This window comes from Neoarius graeffei, chromosome 25 (genome assembly GCF_027579695.1).
Source record: "Neoarius graeffei isolate fNeoGra1 chromosome 25, fNeoGra1.pri, whole genome shotgun sequence".
In the NCBI taxonomy this organism is placed as follows: domain Eukaryota; kingdom Metazoa; phylum Chordata; class Actinopteri; order Siluriformes; family Ariidae; genus Neoarius; species Neoarius graeffei.
The window spans coordinates 41904963-41919676 of NC_083593.1; positions in this window are offsets into that span (position 1 = coordinate 41904963).

Below are 14714 nucleotides of genomic sequence, written 5' to 3' on the forward strand. Positions count from 1 at the left end.
GAAGCAGAGTGACGGCTTCGTCAGTGGAAACCAGAATCAAGTTTTATTGCCAGGATGTTCTCACATACAAATAATTTGGTTTGAACTAGACTGCCTTTTAGATTTTTCAAACATAAAAATTTTTTTCCTTGACATGATGGTGGTGCATACCTGTCAACTTTGAGGTTTGAAAAAAAGGGATATTTCCCAGATTTTTAACTCAAAATAAGGGAAAATGGGCAGCACGGTGGTGTAGTGGTTAGCGCTGTCGCCTCACAGCAAGAAGGTCCTGGGTTCGAGCCCCGTGGCCGGCGAGGGCCTTTCTGTGTGGAGTTTGCATGTTCTCCCCGTGTCCGCGTGGGTTTCCTCCGGGTGCTCCGGTTTCCCCCACAGTCCAAAGACATGCAGGTTAGGTTAACTGGTGACTCTAAATTGACCGTAGGTGTGAATGTGAGTGTGAATGGTTGTCTGTGTCTATGTGTCAGCCCTGTGATGACCTGGCGACTTGTCCAGGGTGTACCCCGCCTTTCGCCCATAGTCAGCTGGGATAGGCTCCAGCTTGCCTGCGACCCTGTAGGACAGGATAAAGCGGCTAGAGATAATGAGATGAGATGAGAATAAGGGAAAATTTCAGAAAGTCATACCCTTCACCAAAAGTGGGTGTGTAGTTGAATGGGGGGCAATTTTCTATCTAGTATTTGTGATTTCCTGTACTCTGGTGCATGTTGGTGATAGCCAAGACCCAAACTCAATATGCTTATGGTTTATAGAGTGCATTTATGAATAAACTATACATTTATTTTTATTTGCTTTCAGTGGTACCAGTTATTTCCCAAATTAAGGGCTAAAATACATATCTTATGTTAAAATAAGAAAGGTCATTATATAACCAGTCAATAAATTCAATTCCATTGCAATTTATTATGGTTTTACCATAATCATGGCCTCGAAACACTAGATAGATAGATAGATAGATAGATAGATAGATAGAGTAATAAAGAGTAATATAAAATATTAAACCAAGAGTGATTTAAAATAGGTAAGTTTCAGATAGAAAATAAAATAGACAATGAGTGGATAAAACAGTTAATACACCAATTAGTTTACACTAGGCTATTTATGAGGTCTTAGCCAGGACATACTTAATGTAAACATGTGTAGCTTACCTTTGATTATTTGGGAGGCTTTCGTTTTCCCCATGGAAAATTTCTTTGCGAGGGAAGAGTCTGGGAACATTCCAGCCACGCACTTGTTGAAATCATCAAAGAAAGAGAGGCAAATGTTTTTCTTAGCTGTTAGCATTGCCATCTTCACCTCAGACCTAATCAGTGTTGCCAGATACTGCTGACGTTTTCCAGCCCAAAATATGTTCAAAACCCGCCAAAATGCACTTGAAACCGCCCAACTTGGGCGGTAAACCGCCCAATCTGGCAACACTGGACCTAATCACTTGTTCAGCCTCGCCTCCGGATGGAGTTCTGTAATGACTGATGCCTGAGAGGGCGGGGACGTGAATTCATGGCCCGACTTCCTGCTGTAAACTCCTGTCAGAGGCGCGTCATGAATTCTGGACCTACCGACTTTTTTATATTGTGAAAATACAGGACTTTTATATAATGTCAAAATACGGGATATTTTCGGGAAAAGAAAAAAATGGGAAGACAGCGGGAAATAAGTCAAAATAAGGGATTTCCCGGGAAAAACGGGAGGGTTGACGGGTATGCGGTGGTGTAGTGGTTAGCGCTGTCACCTCACAGCAAGAAGGTCCGGGTTCGAGCCCCGTGGCCGGCGAGGGCCTTTCTGTGCAGAGTTTGCATGTTCTCCCCGTGTCCGCGTGGGTTTCCTCCGGGTGCTCCGGTTTCCCCCACAGTCCAAAGACATGCAGGTTAGGTTAACTGGTGACTCTAAATTGACCGTAGGTGTGAATGTGAGTGTGAATGGTTGTCTGTGTCTATGTGTCAGCCTTGTGATGACCTGGCAACTTGTCCAGGGTGTACCCCGCCTTTCGCCCATAGTCAGCTGGGATAGGCTCCAGCTTGCCTGCGACCCTGTAGAACAGGATAAAGCGGCTACAGATAATGAGATGAGATGAGATGATGGTAATATGGGCGGCACAGTGGTGTCGTGGTTAGCGCTGTCGCCTCACAGTAAGAAGGTCCGGGTTCGAGCCCCGTGGCCGGTGAGGGCCTTTCTGTGCGGAGTTTCCATGTTCTCCCCATGTCCGCGTGGGTTTCCTCCGGGTGCTCCGGTTTCCCCCACAGTCCAAAGACATGCAGGTTAGGTTAACTGGTGACTCTAAATTGACCGTAGGTGTGAATGGTTGTCTGTGTCTATGTGTCGGCCCTGTGATGACCTGGCGACTTGTCCAGGGTGTACCCCGCCTTTCGCCCGTAGTCAGCTGGGATAGGCTCCAGCTTGCCTGCGACCCTGTAGAACAGGATAAAGCGGCTAGAGATAATGAGATGAGATGAAGTGTTCTAAATCATAATACAGGTAGTCGTCGACTTATGACCTATGCAACTTACAACCGATCAACTTTACAACCGTCTGGCAAGTGTTTCCCAGCTGAGCTAGTTGAGTGTATGACAGTTTCCGCCTCAGCTCCTGGCCCCGCCCAGCATCCAGCCTCTCGCCGCATACAACAGTTTCCGCCCCAGCTCCTGGTTTATGAAATGAGCAAATCCTCCCGCCAGCCCGAGCGCTGCAACAGCTGATGATGACGTAGACGACCTACAGCCAAGCACCAGTGATACCAGCGGTCACTAAATTTTGTATTTTGCTATGTTTTACATTTGTATTTTGGTATGTTTCAAACTAAAATGTTTTCTATTTTTCACAACTGTATTTCGTATTTTTTGTTTTGCACATATTAAACGAATTGTACTGTACGCAGTGTAGTATGCAGTGTTTGACTTAAACCAAATAATGAGCCAAGGTAATGAAATAAGAAAATGTTGATACAATAAGACTTTAAGATGATTACAATATCATTACACATCACAATGTACTTACGTTCATTTAACATAGGCCGACTTACGACCAGATCAGTTTACGACCGGTCAGTCGTAACCAAACGCAGTCGTAAGTCGACGACTACCTGTAATCAATTCTACTGGACTGTCAAAGACTTTTTATCATGGATAAATACTAACTGGAGCACCCAGGTTGCTTTTTCTTCTAAATTATGGTACAACAGAAATGTTGTAATGAAAACAAGTTTCAGTTTTCACCCATATTGGAGCGCCAATATTTCAGTATCTCAAGGTTGCATATAGGTTATCCTTCAGGTATCGTTTACCATCAACCAGATGAAGCATTTTGTTGAGTTTTTAAGCTGTGTGTCATAAATTCAGTGCATTTTGTTAGCATTTGAAAATGCTTTCATAGGCCATGAATGCTGTGCATGTATGCGAACGCCACATTTTCAAAAAATCATTTTGCAAAAATAAGGCAGAACACCATCACAAATTTTGGATATGTTAAAAACAGACATCTAATCTTTCTAAAACAGTCAATTTTATGTTGGTGGATGCTGTCATTTTTTTTGCTATAACATGCCAAAAACGTCACCAAATTAATTTTTTCCATTTTTAAACTTTAATATCTTCTAAACTGCTGATCACAGAGGGGCAGTTTTAGAACACAAAGTACACAGTATATATGGGAAGGAGTATGTGCAATATCAAGCCTCTGTCTTTGAAATTGCACTTTCCACAATCCTTCAAATATGCTGCCACAGAGCGTAGTGTAGAACTTACGAGCAAATTCAAGCCCCCAGAATTCTATGATAAACCAAAAGCACACATGTAAAAGTCCATATTCTACAAGTACTGGTGCCAGATTTTGACCCTTGAAAATTTGAAGGCCCTAGCTTAAATACTTTTCTAGAGACAGCAATCTCAATGTGGCTCCCCAAAAAACTCTGCTCAAAACGGGTCTGAGGTTAGTGGCAAAAATATTTTTTTTATGACAAAACTATAAGGAGTTGGGAGCTAAAATTTGGGACTTTTCCTATTGGGAAGTGTGTGAACCTCCTGGAATTTTTTCAGCCAAATCTGAGATGGTCGAGTGGGAGCATTCGGAGATTTGACATGGAATGACCTCCATAGTCAGCTGGGATAGGCTCCAGCTTGCCTGCAACCCTGTAGAACAGGATAAGCAGCTACAGATAATGGTTGGATGGATGGAGTTATTTTTGTTTAGTGGACCAAGAGCTACTGAATTCGAATCATACTGTGTTCGAAATTGCTCACTCGTTCACTACTCCCTACTCCCTATATAGAGAATTACTATATAGCGGTGGCACGGTGGTGTAGTGCTTAGCACTGTCGCCTCACAGCAAGAAGGTCCGGCTTCGAGCCCCGTGGCCGGCGAGGGCCTTTCTGTGCGGAGTTTGCATGTTCTCCCCGTGTCCACGTGGGTTTCCTCCGGGTGCTCCGGTTTCCCCCACAGTCCAAAGCCATGCAGGTTAGGTTAACTGGTGACTCTAAATTGACCGTAGGTGTGAATGTGAGTGTGAATGGTTGTCTGTGTCTATGTGTCAGCCCTGTGATGACCTGGTGACTTGTCCAGGGTGTACCCCGCCTTTCGCCCGTAGTCAGCTGGGATAGGCTCCAGCGACCCTGTAGGACAGGATAAAGCGGCTAGAGATAATGAGATGAGATGAGATGAGGGCTATATAGCGAGCTCATTGGTAAAATGAAAAAAAAAAAAAACGCTTTCGAACACTTGTCCGTCGCGCTAGTATTTACATCATTACCGTCACACAATTAAAACGGGCCAGATCAGGCAGCTGGTGGGTTTTCAAAATAATAAATACATATATATTATTTACCAGCTGGGAGGTCTGTATCATTAAATACCATAACCGATGTCTTGAAAGAAAGAAAGAAAGAAAGAAAGAAAGAAAGAAAGAAAGAAAGAACAACTTTATTCATCACACACTTGTGAAATTCCTCTCTGCATTTCACCCATCTGAAGCAGTGAACACACACATGCACACACACACACGTGAGCAATGAGCACACACGTACCCAGAGCCTCTGGGCCTCGGTCAGTATTTTCAAGGCCGAGGTCACGGTATTTCACAATACGGACCAACCTTAAGCTGAAAAATAATATATTAATTTTTTTCTTTAGCAAATTCTAACAGAAAATGAGAGCGCCCGAAAGGGAAACCACATTTAGAACAAACCTGATTCAGATAGAGCTGGATACTTCTCTGGAACGACATGAGCGAGGATGGCTCGTACACATCGCCATTTTTCTCTGTTGCGGACATGAAAAAGTTGTGCAGCAACATGTTTAGTTCTTCGCCAGGTATGTGTTCCACCTTTCGACCTTCATTTAGGTTTCGACAGAACTTCCCAAAGACATTGAGGTCGTAGGTCGTCTTTTTTGTTGTATTTTCTGCCCTTTACTCTTCAGTAAACTGCTGGATTTGCTCAGCGTTAGCAACAGTTACAGGTTTTCAGCTTTCTCCTGAAATGTTTTCTTTTATTTTGTCTTCATCAGGGTAGTAAAACTCGCTTTCGCTGTGAACACTGTCGTTATCGCTATCCATGCTGTAAAATTAATGCTATTTTACTGAGTAATGCGAAAATAAATGTTGACAAAAGATTGCTACTATGTTTGGTGTTGGGCGGCACGGTGGTGTAGTGGTTAGCGCTGTCGCCTCACAGCAAGAAGGTCCTGGGTTCGAGCCCCAGGGCCGGCGAGGGCCTTTCTGTGCGGAGTTTGCATGTTCTCCCCGTGTCCGCGTGGGTTTCCTCCGGGTGCTCCGGTTTCCCCCACAGTCCAAAGACATGCAGGTTAGGTTAACTGGTGACTCTAAATTGAGCGTAGGTGTGAATGTGAGTGTGAATGGTTGTCTGTGTCTATGTGTCAGCCCTGTGATGACCTGGCGACTTGTCCAGGGTGTACCCCGCCTTTCGCCCGTAGTCAGCTGGGATAGGCTCCAGCTTGCCTGCGACCCTGTAGAAGGATAAAGCGGCTAGAGATAATGAGATGAGATGAGATGTTTGGTGTTGTTGTGAACAAGCGAGTCGCCAAAGGTCCGTAACCGGGGTCCGGATCGTAGGATTCTGGACCGCTCGCTAGCCAATCAGAGCGCATGATTTGATGGAAAGCAGGCTGTGAAAAAAAATAAAAATAATTATCCCTGACATCCAGTTATTTTTGTTTAGTGGACCGAAAGCTACTGAATTCGAATCACACCCTGTGTCCGAAATCGCTCACTTGTTCACTACTCCCTAATCCCTATATAGATAGTTTTCACATGACGTCACAGAGTCGGGGATTCCCTGGTGGCGGCCATCTTGTGGGGCAAGCTTACCGTACGGGTCACTGAGCACACATTGGTAAGTTATTTAAATAAACAATCAATTGTGTTTAAGTTTGTTTTTGGAAACCAAAACATCGTGTAAACAATCTCTAGAGAATGCCTAACTGGAACCGCTGAGTGTACGTTTACATTGTAATGTACACTTAATATCGCTTGTTTGTCACGTTTCTAAGTTTATACTGACATGGTACTGTAATACCACTAATGGATGTAAAATTTGTCTTAAATCAACTCGATATTACACACACACATTTATTTATATGCAGTGTTGAGAGCTCTAAAATTCCAATGTTTACATACCTTGGCTGTAATTAGGACACGACTGTCACTTGGTTTTATATGGTGGACTTCACGGACCCAGCCGCAGACAAAATAATTGTATGACTCCAGCGACTTGTATGCTTTGAGGTCATCAAGTGTGTAGGCGCTTTTACTATTCACGAAATAGTTCACAATATCAGGGTACGATATGGATGGCAGCCCTGCATAGTCACTTGAAAATGCTTCTTTGTCCACTTCGTAGGGGTCAATTCCCCCAATCAAGGACAGTTTGGCTGCATACCGTTGTCCTGAGATGTCGTCCAATGTATCCATATACTTCCGTTTGCTTGATTTTGCCGACATTGATCTTTATTTTAGAAAACTGACTATATAACTTAATAAATTCGTCCGAGATAACGTAGCCGGTAATGGCGATGGTCCGTTTTGTTTGCCCCGCAAGATGGCGGCTGGGGGGCGTTCCCCGGAATGCCGTGACGTCAGCGAAAACTATCTATAGGGAATTACTATATAGAGGACTATGTAGCGAGCTCATTGGTAAAATGAAAAAACGCTTTTGAACACTTGTCTGTCGCACTGGTATTTACGTCATTACCGTTGCACCATTAAAACGTGCCAGATCAGGCGGCTGGTGGGTTTTCAAAATAATAAATACATATACTGAGCGTATTTCCCACATTGATAAATACAAAGCACCTGCATCTTTCAGTTCTTTTAAATCAAGGCTGAATATTTTCTTCTTTGCCGCTGCCTTTTATTAAATCAAATTTGAGACTTTTAATTTGATTTCTTTCAGCGCAACCACAATGCATGATGGGATATATTGCTTTGGTTAGTGACCATCGGTTGTACACTACTTTTCGTGATGCATTGTGGGATACTTTGAGTGCACTATATAGGGTGTAAATAATCCTCACTAAGGTTTCGGACAGCACTACAAAATGGCATCCTCAATAATATAGTGAGTAGGGAGCGATTTCAGACACAGGGACAGACTTCCTGTTTTATAAGTTTTTTCTTTTTTAAATAGCACAGTTAATGAATTTAGGACCACGTGGCCTGAAATTCTCCGCTATTTTTTCCTGCTTCACCATGACCCAATTCAAGATACCACGTCATGCATCACATGGTGGGCTTTCCCCGTTCGTGCAAGGCATTGTGGGATACAAATTTGAAACAGAAGAGAAAAATGGAGGACGTGAGCGTGCGAATGAAACGTGAAAGACCGACTACAGGAACGGAAAGCGAGAAGAAAAGATGTGATGTTATATACGAAGGAAAGGAAACGCAGGACCAAACTAATAAATATCGGCGGTCAGCGAGCACCTCGGTGTGATCAGCTGTTTGTTTAGCAACCAAATGATATAACTGTCAGTGCACGCTCAAAGGTAAACCTGCGCGTGCACACACGGACTTCCTCTGTCTGCTTGACTGCACGAAGCGAGCGATTTCACGCACATTATTTGCTTTAATCCCCTCAAATTAAATACCTTCCCAGCCACAGAATGGCCTGATATTTTGTGAGATATTACAGAAATAAACATCCATCACAATGACCAAATTTCAGAGGGAACTCAATTTCACAGATTTTATGAAATCGAAAGGCCGTCTCGCTTTAAGACAGAAGAATTTAGCAAAGACAAAAGTAGTTATATGCATAGAATAAGAAATAAGAAGAATCTAAAATATACAATTTTGAAAAGTGGGCATATTTAAGGGGTATATTCAAAATCCCTAACCCTGTGTGATAACTTAATGGAAAATCTTGAGTAGAAAACGTTCTATGAGCTTTTTTTTTTTTTAGATAAACCAGCTCCCTGAAGATATACGATGAAGAAATTGCAATAACTATTATTGTTTTTACTTTGCTGATAACTCTTTTTTTTTGTTAATTATTGACTGTCAGTGTAGCAAATAATATGTCATAAAATATTTTGCTGCCGGTCACATTCTGTGCGCATTTGCGCCTGCATACTTCGAACTCTCACTCACGCGCTTCTGTGCTCTGAGCAACACGTACCTGTCCCGGATTGGAGCAATGGATGCTGATGTACAGTGGTGCTTGAAAGTTTGTGAACCCTTTAGAATTTTCTATATTTCTCCATAAATATGACCTAAAACATCATCAGATTTTCACACAAGTCCTAAAAGTAGATAAAGAGAACCCAGTTAAACACGTGAGACAAAAATATTATACTTGGTCATTTATTTATTGAAGAAAATGATCCAATATTACATATCTGTGAGTGGCAAAAATATGTGAACCTCTAGGAGTTAGCAATTAATTTGAAGGTGAAATTAGACTCAGGTGTTTTCAATAAATGGGATGACAATCAGGTGTGAGTGGGCACCCTATTTTATTTAAAGAACAGGGATCTATCAAAGTCTGATCTTCACAACACATGTTTGTGGAAGTGTATCATGGCACAAACAAAGGAGATTTCTGAGGACCTCAGAAAAAGCGTTGTTGATGCTCATCAGACTGGAAAAGGTTACAAATAAACCATCTCTAAAGAGTTTGGATTCCACCAATCCACAGCCAGACAGATTGTGTACAAATGGAGGAAATTCAAGACCACTGTTCCCCTCCCCAGGAGTGGTCGACCAACAAAGATCACTCCAAGAGCAAGGCGTGTAATAGTCGGCGAGGTCACAAAGGACCCCAGGGTAACTTCTAAGCAACTGAAGGCCTCTCTCACATTGGCTAATGTTAATGAGTCCACCATCAGGAGAACGCTGAACAACAATGGTGTGCATGGCAGCGTTGCAAGGAGAAAGCCACTGCTCTCCAAAAAGAACATTGCTGCTCGTCTGCAGCTTGCTAAAGATCACGTGGACAAGCCAGAAGGCTATTAGAAAAATGTTTTGTGGACAGATGAGACTAAAATTGAACTTTTTGGTTTCAGTGAGAAGCGTTATGTTTGGAGAAAGGAAAACACTACATTCCAGCATAAGAACCTTATCTTATCTGTGAAACATGGTGGTGGTAGTATCATGGTTTGGGCCTGTTTTGCTGCATCTGGGCCAGGACGGCTTGCCATCATTGATGGAGCAATGAATTCTGAATTATACCAGCAAATTCTAAAGGAAAATGTCAGGGCATCCGTCCATGAACTGAATCTCAAGAGAAGGTGGGTCATGCAGCAAGACAACAACCCTCAGCACACAAGTCGTTCTACCAAAGAATGGTTAAAGAAGAATAAAGTTAATGTTTTGGAATGGCCAAGTCAAAGTCTTGACCTTAATCCAATCGAAATGTTGTGGAAGGACCTGAGGCGAGCAGTTCATGTGAGGAAACCCACCAACATCCCAGAGTTGAAGCTGTTCTGTACGGAGGAATGGGCTAAAATTCCTCCAAGCCGGTGTGCAGGACTGATCAAGTTACCGGAAACGTTTAGTTGCAGTTATTGCTGCACAAGGGAGTCACACCAGATACTGAAAGCAAAGGTTCACATACTTTTGCCACTCACAGATATGTAATATTGGATCATTTTCCTCAATAAATAAATGACCAAGTATAATATTTTTGTCTCATTTGTTTAACTGGGTTCTACTTTTAGGACTTGTGTTAAAATCTGATGTTTTTGGTCACATTTATGCAGACATAAAAAATTCTAAAGGGTTCACAAACTTTTAAGCACCATTGTATGTCATTTAAATAAAATTTATTTGCATGTATATGCATATATTAAAAACATGTATTTGTTTTGCATTACAAGGTATTAAAAATACAAGTTTTGGCCTGCTCTGAACAATTGTAAGCATAATTCTATACAGCATAGTAGCATCGCCGAGTTTATTCCAAGTCATTATAAAATTATAGTAGCAGTGAGAAGAATATGGACAATCGTGTAATAATTAACTGCATGTAATAAGTAAACGAGAAGTGTTCAAAGAATAGAACAATGATTAACATGCAACAAGCAGAGTTCAGGCCTACTGTAGTGCACGTTTTAGTCCTTGGTTTTTCTGAAAAAGTCTGTCACTTTCATTTGTTGAAATCTTGTGCAGGCCTGTAGTCGGACGAAACGAAGCGCGTTTCGTAGACGCGTGATGTTCGCCGTTGAAGTATCGTTGCATTCAAACCATCTTCACTCTTCTTCCGAGTCGGAGACTGTTGAGTTCTCAAATGCAGCTGCATAAAGTTAAATTTTGGAAGCCATGAGCTGACCATGTTACAACGGTTTTCGTGTTATAGCGATCCGTATTATAACGCCACGCCACTGTATTGTCATCGTACAAGTACACCTGTGGGGTGCACGGTGGTTGCACTATTGCCTCACAGCAAGCAGGTTCCAGGTTCAAACCTGCTGGTCGACTGGCGTCGGTGTGGAGTTTGCATGCTCTTCTCTTGCCTGTATTTTTTTCCTCCGGGTGTTCTAGTTTCTCCCCACAGTTCAAAGATATGCAAATTATGTCAACTGGCTGCTCTAAATTGCCCATAGGTGTGAATGTGACTGTCTCTCTCTCTCTGTTACCCCTTTTCGACCGAACAGGTTCTTGAACCAGTTCCATTCAGGATTCTTTCAACCTTGGTGCCAGCTTACATTTTCACCAGTTTTGAACAGAACTGTTGCAACCAAGGATGCATCATGAATGGAGGGCATTGCACAATTCACCACAGGAGTAACCACTAGTAGTAAGATGGCAGTGTGCATTGAGTACCTGCAAGCTTTTGCTCCGTTATTGCAGATATTTGTTTTCAGTCCATTCTTTCCGAAGATGTATCCTTTTCTGTTGTGTTCTCCAGTGCTGTACTCCGCTTCCTCTCCAAACTAATCACACGCCCACTGATGTCATCACAGTTCATGCTGGAAAAACCAGCTATATTTCGGCTCCAGCTGGGAACCAACTTTAAGCTCTGAACCAATTTATTTTTGGTCGAAATGCTCTGAAAGGTTCAAAACGTGGTACGCGAGTTAGAATGGAACCTGTTCCCTGTTGGTCAAAATGGGGTGCGTGTTCGTCCCCTGATAGACTGTCCAAGGTCCTTGCCTTGACTGTCCTGCCTCTTGCCCAATGGCAGCTTGGATTGGCTCCAGCTCACCCACAACCCTCAATGGATAAGCAGTAAGCAGTAAAACTGTCTTACATCACTAACATTTACATGCAATAGAAAATCAAAGACAAAAATGTCACTAGACAAATGTAAACACATTTTACTATACAAAAAAACCAAAAACATATCAATACATGTACATACATTGAAATATACAAGTATATATACGTATACACAGTGATAGTTCTTCTAAGTGGGTAGTGCAAAGGCAGTGTCTCTCGTACCCCTTTCCCACTGACACTCCATCCATCCATTATCCGTAACCGCTTATCCTGTGCAGGGTTGCAGGCAAGCTGGAGTTTATCCCAGCTGACTATGGGCAAGAGGCGGGGTACACCCTGGACAAGTCGCCAGGTCATCATAGGGCTGACACAGAGAAACAACCATTCACACTCACATTCACACCTACGGTCAATTTAGAGCCACCAATTAGCCTAACCTGCATGTCTTTGGACTGTGGGGGAAACCGGAGCACCCGGAGGAAACCCACGCGGACACGGGGAGAACATGCAAACACCACACAGAAAGGCCCCTGTTGGCTACTGGACTTGAATGCAGAAAGTTCTGGGTTTGAGTCCAGCACGTCAGATCAGTAAAAGATTCAGAGAATCCAGGGAAATCTCTGCACATGGGGAACAAGGCCAAAAAAACAACACTGACTTCCTGTGATGTTTGATCCCTCAGGTGAAACTGCATTAAAAACCAACTTGATTGTATGAAGCATGTTACTACATGGGCTTGGGAACACTTTGGAAAACTGTTGTTGGTAAACACTTTAGTCGCTGCATCTACAAATGCTAAGCGAAAGCCATATCAAATCAACATCATTCAGAAATGCCACCAAATTCTCTGAAGCCAAGCTCATCGAGAGATGGACTGGCGCAAAGTGGAAAAGTGTGCTGTGGTCGGACATGTGCGCATTTTGAATTGTTTTTGGAAATCATGGACATGGTGTCCTCCAGGCTAAAGAGGGAAAGGAGCATCCAGATTGTTACTAGCAAAAAGTTCAACAGCCAGCATCTGTGATGGTATGGGGGTGCGTGTTAGTGCCCATGGCATGAGTAACTTGCACATCTGTGAAGGAACTGTTAATGCTGAAAGGTACGTACAGGTTTTGGAGCAACACATGCTGCATCTTTTTCAGGAACGTCCCTTCTTATTCCAGCAAAACAATGCCAAACCACATTCTGCACGTGTTACAACAGCATGGATTTGTAATAAGAGTGCAGGTGCTAAACTGGCCTGCCTACCTCTCATTGAAAATGTGGGGGGTGCTATGAAGTGCAAAATACAACAACCGAGACCCCAGACTGTTGAGCAACTGAAGTTGTATTTCAAGCAAGAACGGGGAAAGAATTTCACGTTCAAAACTTGAATAATTAAAATTCTCAGTTCCCATAACCAAGTTATTAAAAAAAAAAAGGGGACATAAAACACAATGGTCAACAAGCTCATGTCCCACCTTTTTTGGAACATGTTGCAGGCATCAATTTCAGAATGAGTGTATTTTTACACACAGTTGACCCGTTTGAACATTAAGCATCTCATCTTTGTATTATATTTGATTGAATATTGGTGGAGGATGATTTGCAAAATGATTGCATTCTGGTTTTATTGATGTTTTACATAGCATAAAACGTTTTTTTTTTGGAATTGGGGTGGTACATCATATTTGGTCTTACGTTTTACACCACTCATGGAAAAATCATTAACAGTAAGACTTCTCCACCGACAGGTTAAAGGATAAAGGCTATACTAGAAGAATAGAGATGAAAGCAGCTGCTTTTCATAGCTTCTTTCATTAGCTCATCTCTCATTCATTTATACTAAGTTTTGTTAGGAGACCACATGGCTGAAATCAATCCATCCATGATAATGTCCAGGTTTCACGCTCAGCCCCTAAAAAAAAAAAAAAAAAAAAAGAAGTTTCTTTGCTCACTCAGGCTACATCCACACAACGAGATTTTATTTAAAAAAATATCGCGTCCACATGGGCAACGGATCAGTAAAATATCAGGTACATACTGTATGGCAACGCAACGCTTGCTGAAAACGATGCAATACACATGCCACATATCTACGTGCGCTGTAAGACGGTCCCATCGGAGACACCAGGACAATAGAAGTAGTAGGACGCATGTGCATAAACCCCTTCTTCTACCCGGCGTGAAGCACTCACAGGAACAAACACACAACAAGAAGATGGCTGCGACTACGCGAGGAAATCGTGCCTTCTGTGTGTACAAATTAGTTTTATTAGTGTGCATAGTTTTATATAACTTAATTTTCTTATTGTGTGAACATTTTGAAAAGCATTTTTATATAATTTAGATAACTTTTTATATTGTGTGTGAACATTTTGAAAAGCAGTCTTATCCAATAAAAAAAAGAAATTCAAGAAATGGTTCAGTTACTTGTTTATTTAAAAGAAAAGCTGTATACAAAAGTGAATGCAATGCAGTGGTTCATACAAAACAGCGAGAGTGCTGCTTGTTCTAGTCATGTGGTTGTGACGTCATTGTAAACAAATCCATTCTACTCATCCAGACGACTTCGCAACGGCGCCGTTGCCAGATTTTTCCACTCTGGAACCCGTTCTCAAAAAAAATATCGTTTTGGGGCACCCAAAATGCCGGTGCCGTGTGGACGCCAGGCCGAAACGATAAACAATTTTATCAGATTCACCTGAATCCGTTGCCGTGTGGACAGCCTCTCACTTTTAGTGAAGACAGAAAACAAAGTTCCAGAACGTTCTGAAACTCAAAACTCTGATTGCAGATACTCCGCTTGGCGAGATAGTGATTTAAGAAATGGCTAACATGATGGCATGAACGTTGGAGACTTCGAACTTAATTTAAACAATATTGTCGGACAGACTAAAGGCCTCTGCATGCTCTTGCGACAAGGCTTTCGCAGATAGCTTTTCGCAGACAGTTGTAATTTATTGTTGAGCGGGGAGTAATAGGCGTGCACGATGTTATTCACCGGCACAACGCAAGGGGGCGCGAAGTCGCTAGGAGTAGTTGGTGGGTGTGGTTAGTGGAGTGTTTATCC